The sequence below is a fragment of the Delphinus delphis genome, chromosome 5, assembly GCF_949987515.2.
Source record: "Delphinus delphis chromosome 5, mDelDel1.2, whole genome shotgun sequence".
NCBI classification, from domain to species: domain Eukaryota; kingdom Metazoa; phylum Chordata; class Mammalia; order Artiodactyla; family Delphinidae; genus Delphinus; species Delphinus delphis.
The window spans coordinates 55,504,091-55,524,284 of record NC_082687.1 but is presented as its reverse complement, the minus strand read 5'-3'; the positions used below and the strand labels follow the sequence as shown (position 1 = coordinate 55,524,284).

Genomic DNA, 20,194 nt, shown 5'->3' with positions numbered 1-20,194 from the left:
CATTGCAACTCTTAACCAGTTTTCTCTATACTTATTAAATTTGAATTTGGTCACTAGAACCCTTGTAGTTAACTTATAGACAGGGGTGATTTTTGCAACTTACTTCACTGCTACAGTGACATGGTCTTGAAAATATTTTACTATAGTTAAAGTTATAAAAAATTTTTATTAAAATCAAAGATATTAAAGTCCACATTAAACCCTTTCCATGTGAGATTGAAGGAAAGGAATTAAGCTGATTCAACTTGCCTCCAATAAGTGGTTGCAGACAACCAGACTAGTAGCTCAGGTTTGCACATACTGCAATTTGATATAGTAGTTGAAAAGTGGCCAGCTAACAGGGAATTGCAGTAATCAAGTTGTTGGGGGAAAAAAATCAATGTACTGAACAGACTTTCAATCTTATTATTGTAAGACCAACACAAGTATAAATACAAGCAGTATGTGGATAGGAGGAGGGGGAAAAAAGGAAAGTGACTTCATAGCTCTAAAGGAAAAAATATCATTCAAAAGGCCACTAAGTGTCTACATAAATCCTAAAATCATGAAATTGAAATTTGCCATTTCTGCCAAGATGTAAAATGAAATGAATTATAAAGCCACTTAAATGAGTTAATAGAATTTTTTTCTTATTTGTATAAGTTGACTTATAAGAAATTTGATTATGTGACAAAGTTACATAAAACCCAGGAAAAGTAGCAAGCCTACAAATGTTTAAATATAGGTAAATGCTAGTGAGTTACCGTACACAGGTCAGTTACATAAACCTTTTCCAATATGAGTATCCAGAATAGCTTGAATATTGGAAATTAAACCAAACCAGATTTGGGATCTTTCTTTGATTCACTGGTATACTTTGTTTCTAGGAGTAAAAAGGAGGAGGAATTAGGTGAGGGAGGATCAGTAAGGAGAGAAAAATAAGAAAAAAGGACATAAGACTTATACACACAACAGTGTTGACTACTCTCTTGGGGGCAGCTAAGGCCTAAATCAATCTGAGACTGCTCTTGAAATGTAGGCCTACATTTCCAAGAATTATATTAAAATTTCATGATCAATAATGCTGAAAGCTGCAGAACATACAAGCAAAATAAATGCTGACAAATTCACCACATCTGAATTTAATAAAATGTCATCCTCCAGCCTCAGCAGTAGTGCCAAGAGGAGATGGCCATCCAGATTAGAATCTGTCAAATGAATCTCCATTTGTCAGGTAATAATAAACTCAGGATAGTACCTTTTGTTCCAGGTTGTGTTTCTCTCCAAAATATAGCAGTCAATTCATATTCTAATATAATTCTACTGTTTTCTACACCAAGTCAACAAATCAAACAAAGACCTTTTTTTTTCCCTGAGGGAAAAATCCAATATTATTTACATATTTTAATTCTGTATGTAGATAACATCCAGACTTGAGGATTATCCTCTCTCCATTAAAGCAGGTTTGGTTCCAGGGGCTCTGCTTATGTATTTTAATTAATTAATTAATTTATTTATTTGCGGTATGCGGGCCTCTCACTGTTGTGGCCTCTCCTGTTGTGGAGCACAGGCTCCGGATGCGTAGGCTCAGCGGCCATGGCTCACGGGCCTAGCCGCTCCGCCACATGTGGGATCTTCCCAGACCGGGGCACGAGCCCGCGTCCCCTGCATCGGCAGGCGGACTCTCAACCACTGTGCCACCAGGGAAGCCCTCTGCTTATGTATTCACACACCACTCATCTAGCTTTTGTGTAGTTTCTTCATCTTTGGAGTCTTACTTGTTATTTGTTAAAGACATGGAAAATGTTACCTTTCATACTTACTGAAAAAGTCAATATCACTTAAAATTTAAGATATTCTGCATGGAACCAGACACTAAGAGGTAAATATTTAGAAAAATCATCAGTTTTGGCCTAAAGGAAACTTCCACTCATTTGAAGGATGACTCATAATGCCAGATTAAACCTGAGAAAAAGATTATGATCTAGAAGATATCACATATGATTGATTAGCCAGAAATATGATTTCTGCTGTCCTTTTTGTTACTGAATAAATGGCTTGAGAAAGAATGAAAAAGAACTGGTGAGTTTTTTGTTTTTTTAATATTTGCTTCACAAAAATGCTGTGTTGCTCTGTTTTTATATATTGTTAAATATTGCTATAATCTTGTAATTACTATTAACACAGGGTAACAGAATAGTCCTTAGAAATATATTAAGTGCTTAGAGTTGCCCTTAAGTTGGTATACCTGCCAATTCACCATTCTCTCCATGATTATCTTTCTATTCAGTTTATTCTCTTCTATTTAGCCAGGGATTGATTAAGTTTTACATTTATTCATTTCATTAAATTAATCAATATTCATTGATAATCTGTGTATCCAACTCTGTGCTCAGAACCTGAAATATCCTTGCATTGATTATTGCTAAAAGTTTTTGACATTTGCTGTATCATTTGACCTGTATTCTGAACCCACCCATTGTCTTATCTGTTTCATTATGGCTAAATCTTCATCTAGAAAATAAATTTCTGAATTTGTGAGGGTGTATAACCGAGATTATTTAGAACAGATTCAAACAGTTGATTTAAGTTTACAGGGAGAACTTTTAACTCTGAAATCTGTGATTTTATAAAAAGAGAGCTGTAAGTAATAACATGGGGGTTTTTTTCAATTAAAATATGGAATTCACTTAGTGTGATTTATTTTCAGCCAACAGTATACATGTTTTAACTGTTTGAGTCCACCTCCAGGATGAAAATAAGTGTTACAGTTTCTCAAAAACAGTTATGAAAAGTGACACTCGATTGGGCTCTGGTTATGTGAAGCTTTGGAATGTGTTGCATGGAAAATTTACCAAGAATAGCAAAGTGAGAGGAGATAGAAGTATGCCATAACTAATGAGGAGCATGAAAACAGAAAACTACAAGTCACTAAAAATAAACTCAAGTTGCAACCTTATTTCTTTCCTTTACCAAAATATGCTCTATTACAGGGGTCCCTACCCACCCGTGTCACAGACTGGTACCAGCCCATGGCCTGTTAGGAACCAGACCACACAGCAGGAGGTGAGTTGTGGGTGAGCGAGCAAAGCTTCATCTGCCTCTCCCTCTGCCACTCCCCATCACTCACATTACCTCCTGAACCATTGTCCCCCCTCCCCAGTCCACAGAAAAATTGTCTTCCATGAAACCAGTCCCTGGTGCCAAAAACGTTGGGGACCACTGCTCTATTCTATCCAAGAGGGTTTTGGATATGGCATTTTGACTTTTCTCCTCTGGAGTATAACCAAGTCATAATTAATCAAGCATAACATATTAGAAAATGAATACTTTTTAATCAAAGAGATGTTTGTGAGGTGGGTGGACTTAGAGTCTGTCATAAAGAGTGAAGTAAGTCAGAAAGAGAAAAACAAATACCGTATGCTAACACATATATATGGAATCAAAAAAAAAAAAAAGGTCATGAAGAACCTAGGGGCAAGACAAGAATAAAGAGGCAGACCTACTAGAGAATGGACTTGAGGATACGGGGAGGGGGAAGGGTAAGGTGTGACAAAGTGAGAGAGTGACATGGACATGTATACACTACCAAACGTAAAACAGATAGATAGTGGAAAGCAGCCGCGTAGCACAGGGAGATCAGCTCGGGTGCTTTGTGACCACCTAGAGGGGTGGGATAGGGAATTGGGAGGGAGACGCAAGAGGGAAGAGATATGGGAACATATGTATATGTATAACTGATTCACTTTGTTATAAAGCAGAAACTAACACACCATTGTAAAGCAATTATACTCCAATAAAGACGTTAAAAATAAAGAGAGATGTTTGACATCATTCTGGTTTAAAAAAGTCTTAATTAGATGTGACTCGACTTATTCATATTTTGCTAGGTCAATCAACAGGTTGAAATATTTTGGTTATCATTTGGTTTTGCAACATATGGGATATGTAGTAAACCTGTTATCCAAGTTTTCCTCCATTTTTGCTTGTACTAAAAATAGTAAGCAGCAGGGTATAAGACTGAAACACTAACTCTAAAAACGGTTCTTGCTGTCTATTACTATTCCTATTACTTATTTCAGGTGAAAGGAAAACCAAGTCGGTAACTGTAAATTGATCATTTATTAACCCCTCCTTTTCACAAATGCTTTTATTTACTGCCTCTTTCAGCAGAGGTGGCTGCCATTAGTGACTAACAGGACAGAACAATAATAAAATTTCTTCACCAGTACCTATTATAGATGACTCTGTGACAGTTTGTGGGTCACAAATGGAAGTCTTCCTCCTTGAATGGAAGTTTTACCATTTTGTTATTTTAAAGAATATACCAGGAATTTGAGTATTAAGTTAGGAAGACTAGTTTAAAACTCTGAAATTTATAAACATTAAGATTTTGGCAACATAGCTTATTTAGGTAAAGACAAGTTTGTATATATACTTAAATTATAATTGTACATTTTAGATACATAATAAAGTATATTTAAATTGGGCTTCATTTTCAGGGTTGGACAATGGAGAATAAAACACAGCATGGACTAGTCACTTTTGTTCCTAAACATTTCTTGTTTTTTTCTCTTTCTCCTTCTTCGCTTTCCAATTATTGTAAATTTGTGTGAATATAGTTATTACACATATTCCCTTTGTACTTCTATCTATAGCAATATTTATACATTTCCCAGCCATTTCTAACTTTCATACTGAGAGCAACAGAGTTATAATAATAGTGCATCTGCAAACAGGTCACAAAGTTCACACACCTTTGTTGAATCCAAAGTAATTTTTCAGTTATAACGACTGTCTGCCTAGATCCATGTAACTTACTCTTCCGGGTTTATATGAAAATATACTTTCCTAGTTGTCGCGGATACCATTTAATTAATAACCCTACCACATCATACGAATTAATCTGTGAGAAATCTATTCCATGCTACACAGAAGGCTAAATTTTAAAGTTAAATTTTTAGTATACTGTCTATCAATAACATACAAGTTAGGTTAAGCAGAAGTGTGCAACGTTAGAGAAATGTTTGAGAAGACCAACAATTTGGAACATATTTAGTTTTTATAACAGCAGTCCCCAACCTTTCTTGGCACAAGGGACCGGCTTCGTGGAAGACAATTTTCCATGGACCAGGGGTGGAGGGGATGGTTTGGGGATGACTCAAGCACATTGCATTTATTGTGCACTTTATTTCTATTATTATTACATTGTAATATATAATGAAGTAATTATAAAACTTACCATAATGCAGCATCAGTGGGACCCCTGAGCTTGTTTTCACTTGCTGCTCACTGTTAGGGTTTTGATATGAGTCTGCAAGCAATTGATTTATTACGGTCTCTGTGCAGTCAAACCTCTCTGCTAATGATAATCTGTATTTGCAGACACTCCCCAGTGCTAGCATCACTGTCTCAGCTCCATCTCAGATCATCAGGAATTAGATTCTCATAAGAAACGTGCAACTTAGATCCCTCGCATGCACAGTTCACAGTAGGGTTTGTGCTCCTCTGAGAATCTAATGCTGCTGCTGATCTGACAAGAAGTGGAGCTCAGGCAGTAAAGCGAGCGATGGGGAGCGGCTGTAAATACAGATGAAGCTTCGTTAGCTCGCCTGCTGCTCACCTCCTGCTGTGCAGCCCAGTTCCTAACATGCTACGGACCAGTAGCAGTCCATGGCCTGGGAGTTGGGGACCCCTGCTTTATAGTACAAACTATCCATACGTTTATTCTTTACTCTTTCTTCTGTGAAGCTAAAAGACTGTTAACTTCAATGAGTAGAAGAACTGTATTCAGACATTTGATTTCCACTCCATCTTCTAAAGCCCAAACAAAGTTGAGGTAAAAACTAATTTGAAAAGGTGGAAATATGCATACAAGAATATATTAAAATTATTGAAATAGAAAACTTGATTTTAATTTTTTTATTCTGCCTGTATTATTTCAGATTATGTTTACATAGACTGGGTCTCAAGTAAAAGAAAACCAATTCAATATATTTGTGAAAACAAAAGAGATTCACATGAAGCAAAAACCTGGGACTTAAATAAGGAAGTAACCATTTTTAATAAAAACATAGGCAACAAATGTTACAGATCAGTATTATTTTATAAATAGAATGTCAAATATACCAAAATTGAGTGCCAGAGAATAAACATTAATATTTGGATGATTAAAAATAAGAAAATAATGCTCATTGAGCAAAATAAATGAGGAAATATGTCCCAAAATAACTGTGTGTTATCTGGAAAAGTAGAACAGAGGTCTGAGAAAAGAGAAGAAACCCAGGACTAACGGAATGGATGGCATTATCTAGATATCTTCCCCAAAGATCTTTCTGAGGATTGTATTGAAACAGGGTAAGTATACACATCCAGTAGTTATGTTTATTTCAAACAGGCATTGAGATAAATGAACATGGAGTTACCACTTCTTGGCTGTTCAATGGAACCAAACAGTATGATTTGCCAACACAAATGACAGGAATGAGTTATATCTAATTAACAGGTAATAATATATTACTATGGTTCAAAGTTGATTTCATTAAAATATAAAAGAGGTAATATATAAATAATTTCTTCATATCAGACAAAAGAAGTCACTTTATTTACCCAATCACTAATAGTGTACTAGAAAAAATTATAAAATGTTTGAAAGAAAACATTGTAGGGATAAGTCTTTTTGAATTTATTTGAGGGGAAAGCAATATGAACATATCAAATAATTCTGAGGCTGAATAAATATCAATAGTGTATAAATTAAGTGGAGGTGAATTGATCTTTCCAGAGTAATAGCTTAACATAAATCTGATTGAAAAATAAATAAATCATAACCGTGTCATAGCGGTGTACTACAGAACATTTAAAATTACTCCTAATAAGGCTAACAACTTCACACTATAGTTAGGTTGCAGTGGGTCCTGGAATGTTTTACTTTCAAGCTGTCTAAGAGATTTCAAAGGGTTGACTACAAAATGTGTTTATTGAGGCCCCCCCTTGTCTTCTGATGTGGTGTCTTCTAATGAGAGTATTTCTCTGGCACTCTTGATGAGCTCAGCAACCACTCTCTGCTATATTTATTCAGACCTAATGTCTTTCTCTCTAGTAGCTATGGTAGTAGTCAGTACTGCAGCTCTTGGACTGTTCTTGCTCTCTCTTATAATTAAAGGCTCAGTAGGAATTCAAGGAAATATCATAGTCTTTAGTGGGCAGGAGGAGTTGTATTTCTCACTCTGAGGCTTTAGCTGGATTAAAAGTAACATGAAACCAATTATTCTGTTTTTAAATTGTAATTTATAAAGGCTGTAATGGTAATTTAAATGCATTGTTATTTTAATTTTAGTGATTTATTTTCACAGTTAAACCATAAGAAGATAAACCTTAATTTTATATAATTTTACATTGTGATTACTATTATTCTTATCATTAAATATCATTTATCTGTGTCTCTATTTTGTTTCTGACAATATGCAATATGACTTACCTGAAAAGCTTATTTAATCCCTCTGAATTCTATGAGGTAAACAATATTACCATTACCATTTGGAATTACCAGCTTATTAGCAAGAGAGAAAAGAAGTCAAGGGTTTTTATATCATGCTATGTGTCAAAAGTATTAAATGACATAGCAAGAAATGAACGTGTCTGACTGATATGTCAAAAACAAACAAACAAACAACAAACAAACAAAAAAAAAACTTGTACTCTTAAAGAAGAGGTAAAGAGTAGGAAAATGAGGGGATAAAATCAGGACCAGGACTGCTTTTATATTGATTTGTGAAAATAGTCCAGTCAATTTTTTAAAACAAATATCCTAGAACTCTCATAGCTTCCATTATTTGTGCTTGATTTTGAGCAGAAGTTTGAGATGAACAAACAATATTCTTAAGCCTCTTCAGATGAAATTAACCATCTGTAATCTCCTCTATACATTTTCTAGTAAAACATTTGTGCAGTGAAATAAAGCTGGTTTAATATTTTACTTTGACCCTTTTATAATATTGAATACATTTGGGGGGGAAAAACCCTGAAATATATCTCAAAGTTTACCTAGATGTTTATTAATAGAAATATGGGCAAGATGCACCCTGGATTCTAGAGTCAGCACAACTGACTTCAAATCACAATGGTTACTTCAAGCTGTGTGACCTTAAGCAAGATATTTCACCTCTCTAAAAGCCCATTTCCTCATTTTCAAAATGGGTAGACTCATAGAGTCAGAGTGTGTTATATAAGTTAACACATGTATTGCACATACAACAGTGCATGACATGTAGTAAGCCCTTGAGTGAGCATTAACTGTTATTATTATCATATATGCAATAGAAAGCAAGACACAAACTAGATATTTAACACAAAAATGCACTAAAACAATTTATCCAATCCCAAAATTAATATTTTATCTTTGATTGCAGTATAAAATTTTTCTGGGGGGAAAAATGTTCTACAGAATTGATCAATGAAATGTTTAAAGCAACTTGGAAACCTAATGGTAACATTTAGCAGTTTTATGTGTAATATAAAGGCACTGATTTAATCTAAAACTTGTATATCTTTCACTGACACACACATATACATGTTCATTTATGACAGGATCAAAACAAAGCTTCAAGAAACAGATGTCCATCACTCAGCTCTCAATGTCATAGAAAAAGAATCTATTGGCCCTTTCAGAAATATATCTGTATCCAGCATCACTCAACAGGTATATGACTCCAATTTACTTACTTTCTATGAATGGTTCATGAAAATGAGTCTTTTATGATATGTTATTCCCTCTACATTAATGATTTGATAAATGAAGATTGAATACTAATAATAAATTATTAACTTCTGGGTGACAAAGTATCTCAAATGCTGTTGAATACTTACAAGCAGTGCTAAGGTCTATATGATTACTTAATCAGATCTCAGGGGATTATTGAGAAATCCAGTGAAATGAAAATTAGCTATGTTTTTTATCTTAATATACAGCGGGTTCTCCTTATTGTTACCATTTCAAGCAGGGGTGATTTGCAACCATTAATTAGGTAATTGAATACAAATTAGGCTCTTTTTCCCCAAAGGAAAAGGCTTAATTTTCAGATATTCAAAAGCTGTTGTCCATTTGTTGTATTTGTGGTTTGATTTGAACTTCCCACCAATTAGTGTGTTATTATGTGGTAAAACAATCATTCAGACAGGAGAAAGAAATGAACTAATCACTGTTCCTCACAAAATCACAAAACCTTGAAGACTGAAGAGGTAAAGAATATAAAATCCTTAAGCAGACAATTTATGAACCATCAGTTTTCCAAGGATCTCACAGATACTGCATTAGCTGTTTAGTCAAGGCTGTGGTAATGAGTAGAGACCAAAATTTCAGTGGCTTATAATAGAACATCTGTGTATGTATGCAGGTCATGGGGGGCTGTTCTCCAGACAAAATCTTTCAGTCACTCAGTTTGCTAGACATTTTGCTATCTTCAGCATTGGTTTCCAATGTCAGACTGTTCTTATTAGCATAATCAAGTCTAAGTTGCCAAGTCGGTTTCTAGCTGCAGGAAGAGGGAAGAGAAAGAATGAGAGTGCATGGGAGATTTTTGTGTTCCACTGTGGAAGTAACACTTATCATTTTTTCTCAAATGCAATGGCCTGGATTCAATCACAAGGCCACACCTGAAATGCAACCTGAACAAATATAGTATGGCTGTGCACCCTAAAATAAAAGGACATGGCTTTTGATGAAGTACTAGAAATCAGTGGTGGAGAATGTATTTATCTGAATATGCCCATTAAAGGAAGGAAATTAAGTAGTCTACTGATGAAAAGGATAAAATAAGTTCAAGTAAAAGATTTAACAAAACTAAACATAATTAGAAGAAGACTGAATCAGGAAACTCTCATCAGACACTGAATCTGCTGGCACATTGTATTTGTACTTCTAAGCCTCCAGAACTGATCCATTCCAGGATCACACATTACGTTAAATGATAACAACGTACAGCTGTCAGTGGATGACTGAGATAGAAAGGTGGTGAAATCACATTAGAGAAGATCACAGAAATTCAGAATACCATTCATTTCTTCATTCTTTCATTTCTTCATTCTCTAATGGAGGAGGAGACAAGATGGAGGAGTAGAAAGAAGTGGGCTCACCCCTTCCTATGGAAACACCAAAATCACAACTAACTGCTGAACAACCACGGACAAAAAAATGCTGGCACCTACCAAAAGAATACCCTGCATCCAAAGACAAAGAAGAAACCAAAATGAGACGGTAAGAGGGTGCAATATTGATAAAATCCAACCCATACCTGCTGTGTGGGCAACCCACAAACTGGAAAACAATTAGATCACAGAAGATCTCCCACAAGAGTGAAAGTTCTGACCCCCACAGGAGGCTCCCCAGCCTGAGGGTCTGATATTGGTAGGAGGAGCTCCCAGAGAATCTGGCTGGGAAGACCAGTGGGGTTTGATCTCAGGAATTCCAAAGGACTGGGGGAAACAGAAATTCTACTCTTGGAAGGTGCACACAGTGTCTTGTGCACACAAGGACCAGGGGGGAAAAAACAGTGACTTTATAAGAGACTAGGCCAGACCTACCTGCTAGTATTGGACAGTCTCCTTTGAAGGCGGGAGGGTAGGGGATGGCTTTGGCTCCCTGCAGGGACAAGGACACTTGTTGCCGCTGTTCTGGTGAGTACTCATTGACATGAGACCTCTCGGAGGCAGCCATTTTCTCACCAAGACCTGGCCCCACCCAACAGCCTGTAGGCTCCAGTGCAGGGATACCTTAGGGCAAACAACCAAGAGGGCAGGAACACAGCCTCACCTATCAGCAGACAAGCTGCTTAAAGTCTTCCTGAATAAACAGCTGCCTGATAAACACACTCCCTCACACAGCCCTGCCCACCAGAAAGACAAGACCCAGCTCCACTCACCAGTGGGCAGGAACTACTCCCTCCCAATAGGAAGCCTGCACAAGCCTCTTAGAAAGCCTCATCCAACAGGAGGAAGATAGTAGAAGCAGGAAGAACTACAACACTGCAGTCTGAGGAATGAAAACTGCAATTAGAGAAAGTTAGACAAAATGAGATGGCAAAGGAATATATCCCAGATGAAGGATCAAGTTAAACCCCAGAAGAACAACTAAATAAAGTGGAGACAGGAAACCTACTGGAAAAATAATTCAGAATAATGATAGTGAAGATGAAAGATGAAACAGGACCTCGGAAAAAGAATGGAGGCAAGGATCGAGAAGATGCAAGACATGTTTAGCAAAGACCTGGAAGAACTAAAGAACAAACAAACAGAGATGAATGATACAAGAACTGAAATGAAAAATACACTAGAAGGAATCAACAGCAGAATAACTGAGGTAGAAGAATGGATAAGTGACCTGGAAGACAGAATGATGGAAATCCCTGCCACAGAACAGAATAAAAAACAAAAAGAAAGAAAAGAAATGAGAAAAATCTGAGACCTCTGAGGAAACATAAAGTGCACCAACATTTGCATTATAGGGGTCCCAGAAGGAAAGAGAAAGAGAAAGAACCTGAGAAAAGATTTGAAGAGATATTAGCTGAAAACTTCCCTAAAATGGGAAATGAACTGTCACCAAAGTGCAAGAAGTGCAGAGAGTCCCAGGCAGGATAAACCCAGGAAGGAACACATTGAGGCACATAGTAATCAAATTGAGAAAATATTAAAGAAAAATATTAAAAGCAACAAGGGAAAAGCAACAAATAACAAACAAGGTAACTCCCATAAGGTTATCAGCTGATTTCTCAGCAGAAACTCTGCAGGCCAGAGGGAGTGGCACAAAATATTTAAAGTGATAAAAGGGAAGTACCTAAAAGAAAGAATACTCTACCAAGCAAGGCTCTTGTTCAGATTCAATGGAGAAATCAAAAACTTTACAGACAAGCAAAAGACAAGAGAATTCAGCACCACCAGACTAGCTTGCAATAAATGCTAAAGGAACTTCTCTAGGCAGAGAAGAAATGGCCACAACTAGAAACAAGAAAATTACAAATGAAAAAGCTCACCATTAAAGGCAAACATACGGTAAAGATAGGAAATCATCTGCACACAAATATGTTATCAAAACCAGCAAGTGTGAGAAGAGGAGAACACAAATGCAGGATACTGGAAATGCATTTGAAATTAAAAGTCCAGCAACTAAAGCATCCTTGTTTATATGTAGATTGCTATGTTAAAACCTCATGGTAACTACAAACTGAAAGTCTACAATAGATACACACACACACATACAAAGGAATCCAAACACAAAACTAAAGTTTGTCATCAAATCACAAGAGAAGATAACAAAAGAGGAAGGGAAGAAAAAGGATCTACAAAAACAAATCCAAAACAAGTAACAAAATCCAATAAGAACATACATATTAATAATCATCTTAAATGTAAATGGTTTAAATGCTCCAACCGAAAGATATAGACTGGCTGAATGGATACAAAAACAAGACCCATATATATCCTGTCTACAAGAAACTCACTTCAGATCTAGGGACACATACAGACTGAAAGTGAGGGGATGAAAAAATGTATTCCATGCAAACAGAAATCAAAGGAAAGCTGAAGTTGAAATACTCCTATAAGATAAGAAAAAATAGACTTTAAAATAAAGACTGTTATAAGAGACAAAGAAGGACACTACATAATGATCAAGGCATCACTCCAAGAAGAAGATATAACAGTTGTAAATATATATGCACCCAACATAGGAGCACCTCATTATATAAGGCAAATGCTAACAACCATAAAAGGAGAAATCGACAGTAACACAATTTAGTGGAGGACTTTAACACCCACTTTCATTAATGGAAAGATCATCCAGACAGAAAATTAACAAGGAAACATAGACCTTAAATGACACATTAGATCAGATGGGCTTTATTGATATTTATAGAGCATTCCATTCAAAAGCAACAGAATACAAATTCTTCTCAAGTGCACATGAAATATACTCCAGGATTTATCATATGCTGGGAGACCAAGTGAGCCTTGGTCTTTAAGAAATTTAAGAAAATTGAAGTCATATCAAGCATATTTTCTGACCAAAACACTATGAGATTAGAAATCAACTACAAGAAAAAGAACTATAAAAAACACAAACACATGGAAGCTAAACAGTATGCTACTAAACAACCAATGGATCACTGAAAAATCAAAGAGGAAATCAAAAAATATCTAGAGACAAAAGAAAATGAAAACATGATGATTCAAAACCTATAGGATGCAGCAAAACAGCTCTAAGAGGGAAGTTTAAAGCAATACAATCTTACTTCAGAAAACAAGAAGGATCACAAATAATATAAACAACCTAACCTTACACCTAAAGCAACTAGAGAAAGAACAAACAAAACCCAAAGTTAGTAGAAGAAAAGAAATCATAAAGATCAGAACAGAAATAAATGGAATGGAGACAAAGAAAATAATAGAAAAGAACAGTGAAATTAACAGCTGATTCTTTGAAAAGATAAACAAAATCAATAAACTTTTAGCCAGACTCATCAAGAAAAAGAGGGAGAGTGCTCAAAGCAATAAAATTAGAAATGAAGAAGGAGAAGTTCAATGGACACCACAGAAATATAAAGGATCTTAAGAGATTACTACAGGCAACTATATGCCAGTAAAATGGACAACCTAGAAGAAATGAACAAATTCTTAGAAAGGTACAATCTCCTAAGACTGAACCAAGAAGAAATAGAAAATATGAAAAGACCAATCACAAGTACTGAAATTGAAAGTGTGGTTATAAAATTCCCAAAAAAAACAAAAGCCCAGGAACAGATGGCTTCACAGGCGAATTGTATTGATATCAAACCTTTAGAGAAGAGTTAACACCTGTCCTTCTGAAACTATTCCAAAAAATCTCAGAGGAAGGAATACTCCCAAACTCATTCCATGAGGCCACCATCACCCTGATACCAAAACAAGATAAAGATACCACACAAAAAAAAGAATATTCCAGGCAAATATCACTGATGAACATAGACGCAAAAATCCTCAACAAAATACTAGCAAACTGAATCCAACAATACATTAAAAGGATTATACACCATGATCAAGTGAGATTTATCCCAAGGATGCAAGGATTTTTCAATATACACAAATCAATCAGTGTGTTACACCATATTAACAAATCGAATAAAAAACATATGATCATCTCAATAGATGTAGAAAAAGCTTTTGACAAAATTCAATGCCCATTTATGATAAAAACTCTTCAGAAAGTAGGCATAGAGGGAATATACCTCAACATAATAAAGGCCATATATGACCAACCTATAGCTAACATCATAGTCATTGGTGAAAAGCAGAAAGCATTTCCTCTAAGATCAGGCACAAGACAAGGATGTCCACTCTCGCCTCTGTTATTCAACTTAGTTTTGGAAATCTTAGCCACAGCACTGAGAGAAGAAAAAGAAATGTAAGGAATCCAAATTGGAAAAGAAGAAGTAAAACCGTCACTGTTTTTAGATGACATGATACTATACATAGAAAATCCTAAAAATGCTAGCAGAAAACTACTTGAGCTTATCAATGAGTTTGGTAAAGTTGCAGGATACAAATTAAATATACCGTAATCTTTTGCATTTCTATATACTAACAACTAAAGATCAGAATGATAAATTAAAGAGACAATCCCACTTACCATCACATCAAAAAGAGTAAAATACCTAGGAATAAACCTACCTAAGGAGATAAAAACCTATACTCCAAAAAGGATAAGATGCTGATGAAAGAAATCAAAGATGACATAAACTGATGGAAAGATATACCATGTTCTTGGATTGGAAGAACAATATTGCCAAAATGACTATACTACCCAAGGCAATCTACAGATTCAATGCAATCTCTATCAAATTACCAATGGCATTTTTCACAGAACTAGGACAAATTTTAAAATTTGTGTGGTTACACAAAAGATGCTGAATAGCTAAAGTAATCTTCAGAAAGAAGGGCAGAGCTAGAGGAATTTGGATCCCTGACGTCAGACTATACTACAAAGTTACAATAATCAAAACAGTATGGTACTGACACAAAAACAGACATATAGATCAATGGAACAGGATAGAAATCCCAGAAATAAAATCATACACCTATGGTCAATTAATCTACACCAAAGGAGGCAAGATTATACAATGGAGGAAATGCAGTCTCTTCAATAAATGGTGCTGAGAAAACTGGACAGCTACATGTAAACATATGAAATGAGAACAGTCTTTAACACCATACACAAAAGTAAATTCAAAATCGATTAAATCCTAAATGTAACACTGGATACTATAGAGCTCTTAGAGAAAAATATAGGCAGAACACTCTTTGACATAAATCTCAGCAATATATTTTTCAATCCATCTCCCAGAGTACTGGAAATAAAAACAAAAATAAACAAATTGGACCTAATTAAACTCAAAAGCTTTTGCACAGCAAAGGAAACCATAAACAAAATGACAACCCACAGAAACCAAAGACAACCCACAGAATGGGAGAAAATATTTGCAAATGACACGATTAACAAAGGATTAATCTCCAAAATTTACAAACAGCTCATGTGTCTTAATATCAAAAAAACAAACAATTCAATCAAAAAATGGACAGAAAACTTAAATAGACATTTCTGCAAAGAAGACATACAGATGGCCAAGAAGCACATGAAAAGATGCTCATTATTAGAGAAATGTAAATCAAAACTACAATGAGGTATCACCTGACACCAGTCAGAATGGTCAGTTTAAAAAAATGAAAAAATCTGCACAATCACAATGTGGTAATAGATAAAAATGAGCAGCAAAGAAAAGTTAAAAGTGCATTAAATGAGCCTATAAACTAAAATTCTAATACATGTAAGGAAAGATAGTAAACAAAATCAATAAGCGTTCTTAGACAAAATGAAAATAACGGAACAATCTGAAAAATGAATAACTCAGAATCAATATACAATTAGTTTCTAGTCACCATAACTATTTTTATTCCTGTATTCTGTAATACACTTTTGTGTACTAGATGAGTTTTGAAAACTTTTTGGCACATGGTATATGTTCATATTGGGGTATTATTTGTTTTTGTCACATTGTGTATTCTTTTCATTATACTGTGGAATAAGACTTATTCTTTGTTTTTCTCAATTAAAACTGGTAACTTTCCTTGATATCAACTAAAGGACTAACTATCATATACAATGTTAGAAAATGTATTACTACATATGCAATTCATCTTACTTGGATAGATTTTCATAGTTGCTGCTGAATTTACTCAAGGAAAATTACTTTTTAGCCATATTACATGAAAATTGAAATCAGAGAAACAAACATGTTGAATGCCAATTGCAGCTTGGATTTACTGTGTTAATCTACATGTTGTTTACATAAATAAAGGGATATTGAATAGAGGAAAAAAAACATGTGTTTGGCATTCAGTAAACCTGATGTCAAATATTAGTTCTTTAACTTAATCATGTGTCTTTGAATAAGTTGTTAAAGCTTCCTGAATGTCACTTGGAAACGAATTTCCTCATGTCTAAAGTAGTTGTGATATTGCATGAGATAATAAGTGTAAGGTAGTTTTTACATTGCCTGACACTTCCTGGCTGCTTGATAAACAGTAGTACTTATTGTGGATATTTTATTATCTTTGTGATTATTAGCTTATCTTACCACCTCTTGAAATATGCATATAATTTCATCTTTGGTTTGTTTTCAATATTAAATAAAAAATTTACCTTTAAAAAATACACTTAGTAACCTATATTCTTCTGAGCGTTGACACAGCATTAAGAGGTACTGGAGTAAAGAAACTAACTTCCCTGCAATTCAGTCCAGCACTGTTGTTTGAGCAAAAAAGTGTATGTGTTGGTTTTCTACATGGTATCAGGCATTGGCCTTAAAACACAGGGCTTACAGTGCTTTGTCCACATGGTAGTTTTGTAAGTGCCAGATTTCACAATAATGAACCAGTTTGATCTATTGTCTATGCTTTAGATCCATGTAAAGAGGATATAAATCCATATCACATTCAAAAATGGTATGTAATAAAAAATTGATTCATTATTAAGAAAGTTGTATAATTTGCAACCACTTCTAAAAATTGGTTACTTATTACTTATTCTGCAATTTTTTGTTTTAAAATAGTACTGTTATTTTCATATTGTATTATTCTTCCATTGATATTACATTTCAAATTTTCCTTTATTATGGTAGCAAATGGGAAAAAAAATTTCACCCTAGAGATTACTACTAGTGAAAATTATTGAATAAGTTTAGGATACATTAATGGATAACGCACCATCAGTTGGTTTGTACAATTTGTTTGGTGCATATCCCTTATCGTTTCAGGCTGGCATAATTGTGCTAGTAGGCACGTCTCTGACAAAAATCTGTATATGGTAATTTCACAGACAAAATTTTAATTTGTATAAACATGATGTCTCAACTTAAACAGCTTTACTTATGTTCTTGATGATGCCATGACTTTCTTTTCCACGTTAGAATACCGAAAGACAGATCTTTATTTATTTACTTATTTATTTATTTTTAAATCTATTTATTTATTTTGGAGGAGGAGCCAATGTAATGGCTAGTCTTTATTGGAAAGAAGAAACTGTACCCCACATTTTGAGTGAGTTAGTGCAAGGGGTCGGTGGGCCAGCTGGTGGGGCACCAGCTTGTAATGGGTTTCACAGCTAGGGTATTGCTGGGCCTGGCCTTTGTGTGGTCAGAACCAGATAACAGCACAGTTGTCCTCTTCAAGGATGTAGACCACTATCCGCTTGTTGGTGATGGAGGGGACTAAATTAGGGTATTCCTTGCTACCCGAGGCTGCCTTTGGGGCAAACATTTTATGGGTCTGGTCCCTGGCATGCGGCCAGCATGACCTCCCTCTCCAGCCCAGTCGCCTGCTCATGACCAGTAGGAACACCACCTCCAGATGCCATAGACCGCACTGCGGCGACTCCATTGGGAACGCAGGTCCCTAGGGCCTGCGCGCCCAGCGCTCCAGCTCCGCGGAATAACCTTGAAGCCATCATGCCTAAAACAGATCTTGAATTGTCTGAAATCACAGAAGGGTAGTTGATTCTACGTCATTGAGGCTAGGTCATTCAGCTCATCTGGAAATTCTAAAAAGCTTTCCTAGGTTAGTATGAAGTTCGGAAAACCTAGTGAGAATATATAATAGTTCTAGGAAATGAGAATAGAGAACTTTTAAAAGATTATTCTAGGACTGCTCCTACAACACAGTTTTCCTTGAATGGATCTTATGAGCTATCCAGGTAGATCGAGCCAAAGCTTTGGGTAATTGCTAGCGTATCTGAAATGCTGCTTTCATTTAGTACTCAAGTGGCAACATTTTTTGTAGTGTATAATCTGTTTGCTATTTATCCCTGTCTATTAAAAAACAAACAAAACAGGAACTATTTCCTTAGTAGCTTTTATGTCTTTGTTCTGTTAAATTTGCCTTTTATAATCTGCTGAAAGCTAGCACTTAAAACAGCGTTCATGGTTTGTGTGTAAAATTGGTTGTTTTAAATTACATTTGACTTGAATTGGAGAGTTTGAAAGGTGGCAATTGGAAATGTGAGTCTAAAATTATTGTGTTCACATTAGTCTGGACTTTAAATCTTAACAGTTCCTATGTTCTGTGTAAAAGCCAGCAATAACAACAAAAACAAAAAAACAACAAAAAAAGAAAAGTATCTTATATATGGTTGGAGGTGTGCAGCAGGTAATACTCTCCAGAACAACATAACCTGGAACATTGCTCAAAATTCTCTTCATTTAATGTATATGCCTTTATCCCATATCTATTTATTTATATGAAACAGAATAAAATTCATATTAAATGGCTCAACAGTTATGATATTTCTGTTATAAATGTAGAAAAGACATATGAAAATATATTTTAATAAGGATGAAACAAAGCTTATTTTTTTCCCCTGCCAGTTCTAAGGGGGAAAAAAAAAACAAAGGCAAAATCTTAACTACCACCTATATAGATTTCCTAAACTGTATTGCGATTCTTAACATATTCCATTTCTATCACAATAAATCCATTCTTGGTTAACTCCTCATTCTTTTAGCAATTAACACAATTTATCGGGTCATGAATATGCAACAAAAATAACGCTTGACAGATTTTTTTCCATCCTAGTTATGAAACCAGGTTTCATTTTTCCATATGGCAGTCCAACTGCTGGCACAATTGTTTTATTTCACTTGGCATTGACTGCCCTATTACTGTCTTCCATTGCCTTTTCTTATCAATGTTTGTCCAAATTAAACATTTTTGCTACTTAAAGCAGAATTATTCAATCATTACATTTTTAAAGTAGCAAGAACTTTTGAGCAATTGAGTGAGTTTTAAGCAAAGAACTGAAATTAGATGTAGGCTGCATGTCAATCTAATTACATAAACGCAGTATGGAAGTACCATTCTACATTTAATGCCTAAAATGTATAAACCTTTTCTTACTGCTACAGCCTCTACCTTGCATTGTTAACATGGATAATAAAGTTGAATGTAAAGAACAGGAGAATTGCAAAAGGAGGTGTGAATTTGTTCCAGTACTGTTGAAAGCCAACTCTGTAACCACTGGTAAGCCACACAGCCCTTCTGTGTCTCAGAGTACTTAGTGTGTGTGTGTGTGATATCTGCTCTGTGTACTTACAACAGAGTGATGCGAAGGAACTGAGGCAAACAGATGAAATGTTTCTGACTTCTCTGACATTTGGAACAGCAAAAGCCAGAGACGCTGTAATGATTAGTCTGGCATATTTTGAATAATAACAGACCTCCATGGTGCTATTTCTTTACATTTAGTTTACAATTTGGATGAAAAAAATAGTACAACTTTAGGAAAAATATAACTTTTAGTCAAATTTGAATGTATTTAGAAGCTCAACTGTTCTAATTCCCTATTCATGTATATTAAAGTCAATGAGTTTGGGGAGAACTTTTGGTATCCTGGGGTGGTCAGATTTTAAAGTTCCATTTTGTTAAGTTTTTAAGATTATTTCATAGTCTTGGTAACAAGTGGCAAAATAATATGATATGAACAATATTTTGTAAAAATTTAACCAAAAATTAATGGTTGTCTAAAAGCTCCATATCAATGACAAAACATTGCAACAAAAGAAAAATGAGATAGATTTAAGAGAGAATATTATAAAGAAGACTATATAAACTGGAACATCCCTAGTGAAATAATTGTCTT

The 20,194-nt window shown here is 35.1% G+C and overlaps 1 pseudogene; it reads right to left on the bottom strand.

Moving 5' to 3' along the window:
• Positions 1-17,559: 17,559 nt before the first annotated feature.
• On the bottom strand, positions 17,560-18,007 carry LOC132426267 (cytochrome c oxidase subunit 5B, mitochondrial pseudogene; annotated as a pseudogene).
• Positions 18,008-20,194: the final 2,187 nt, after the last annotated feature.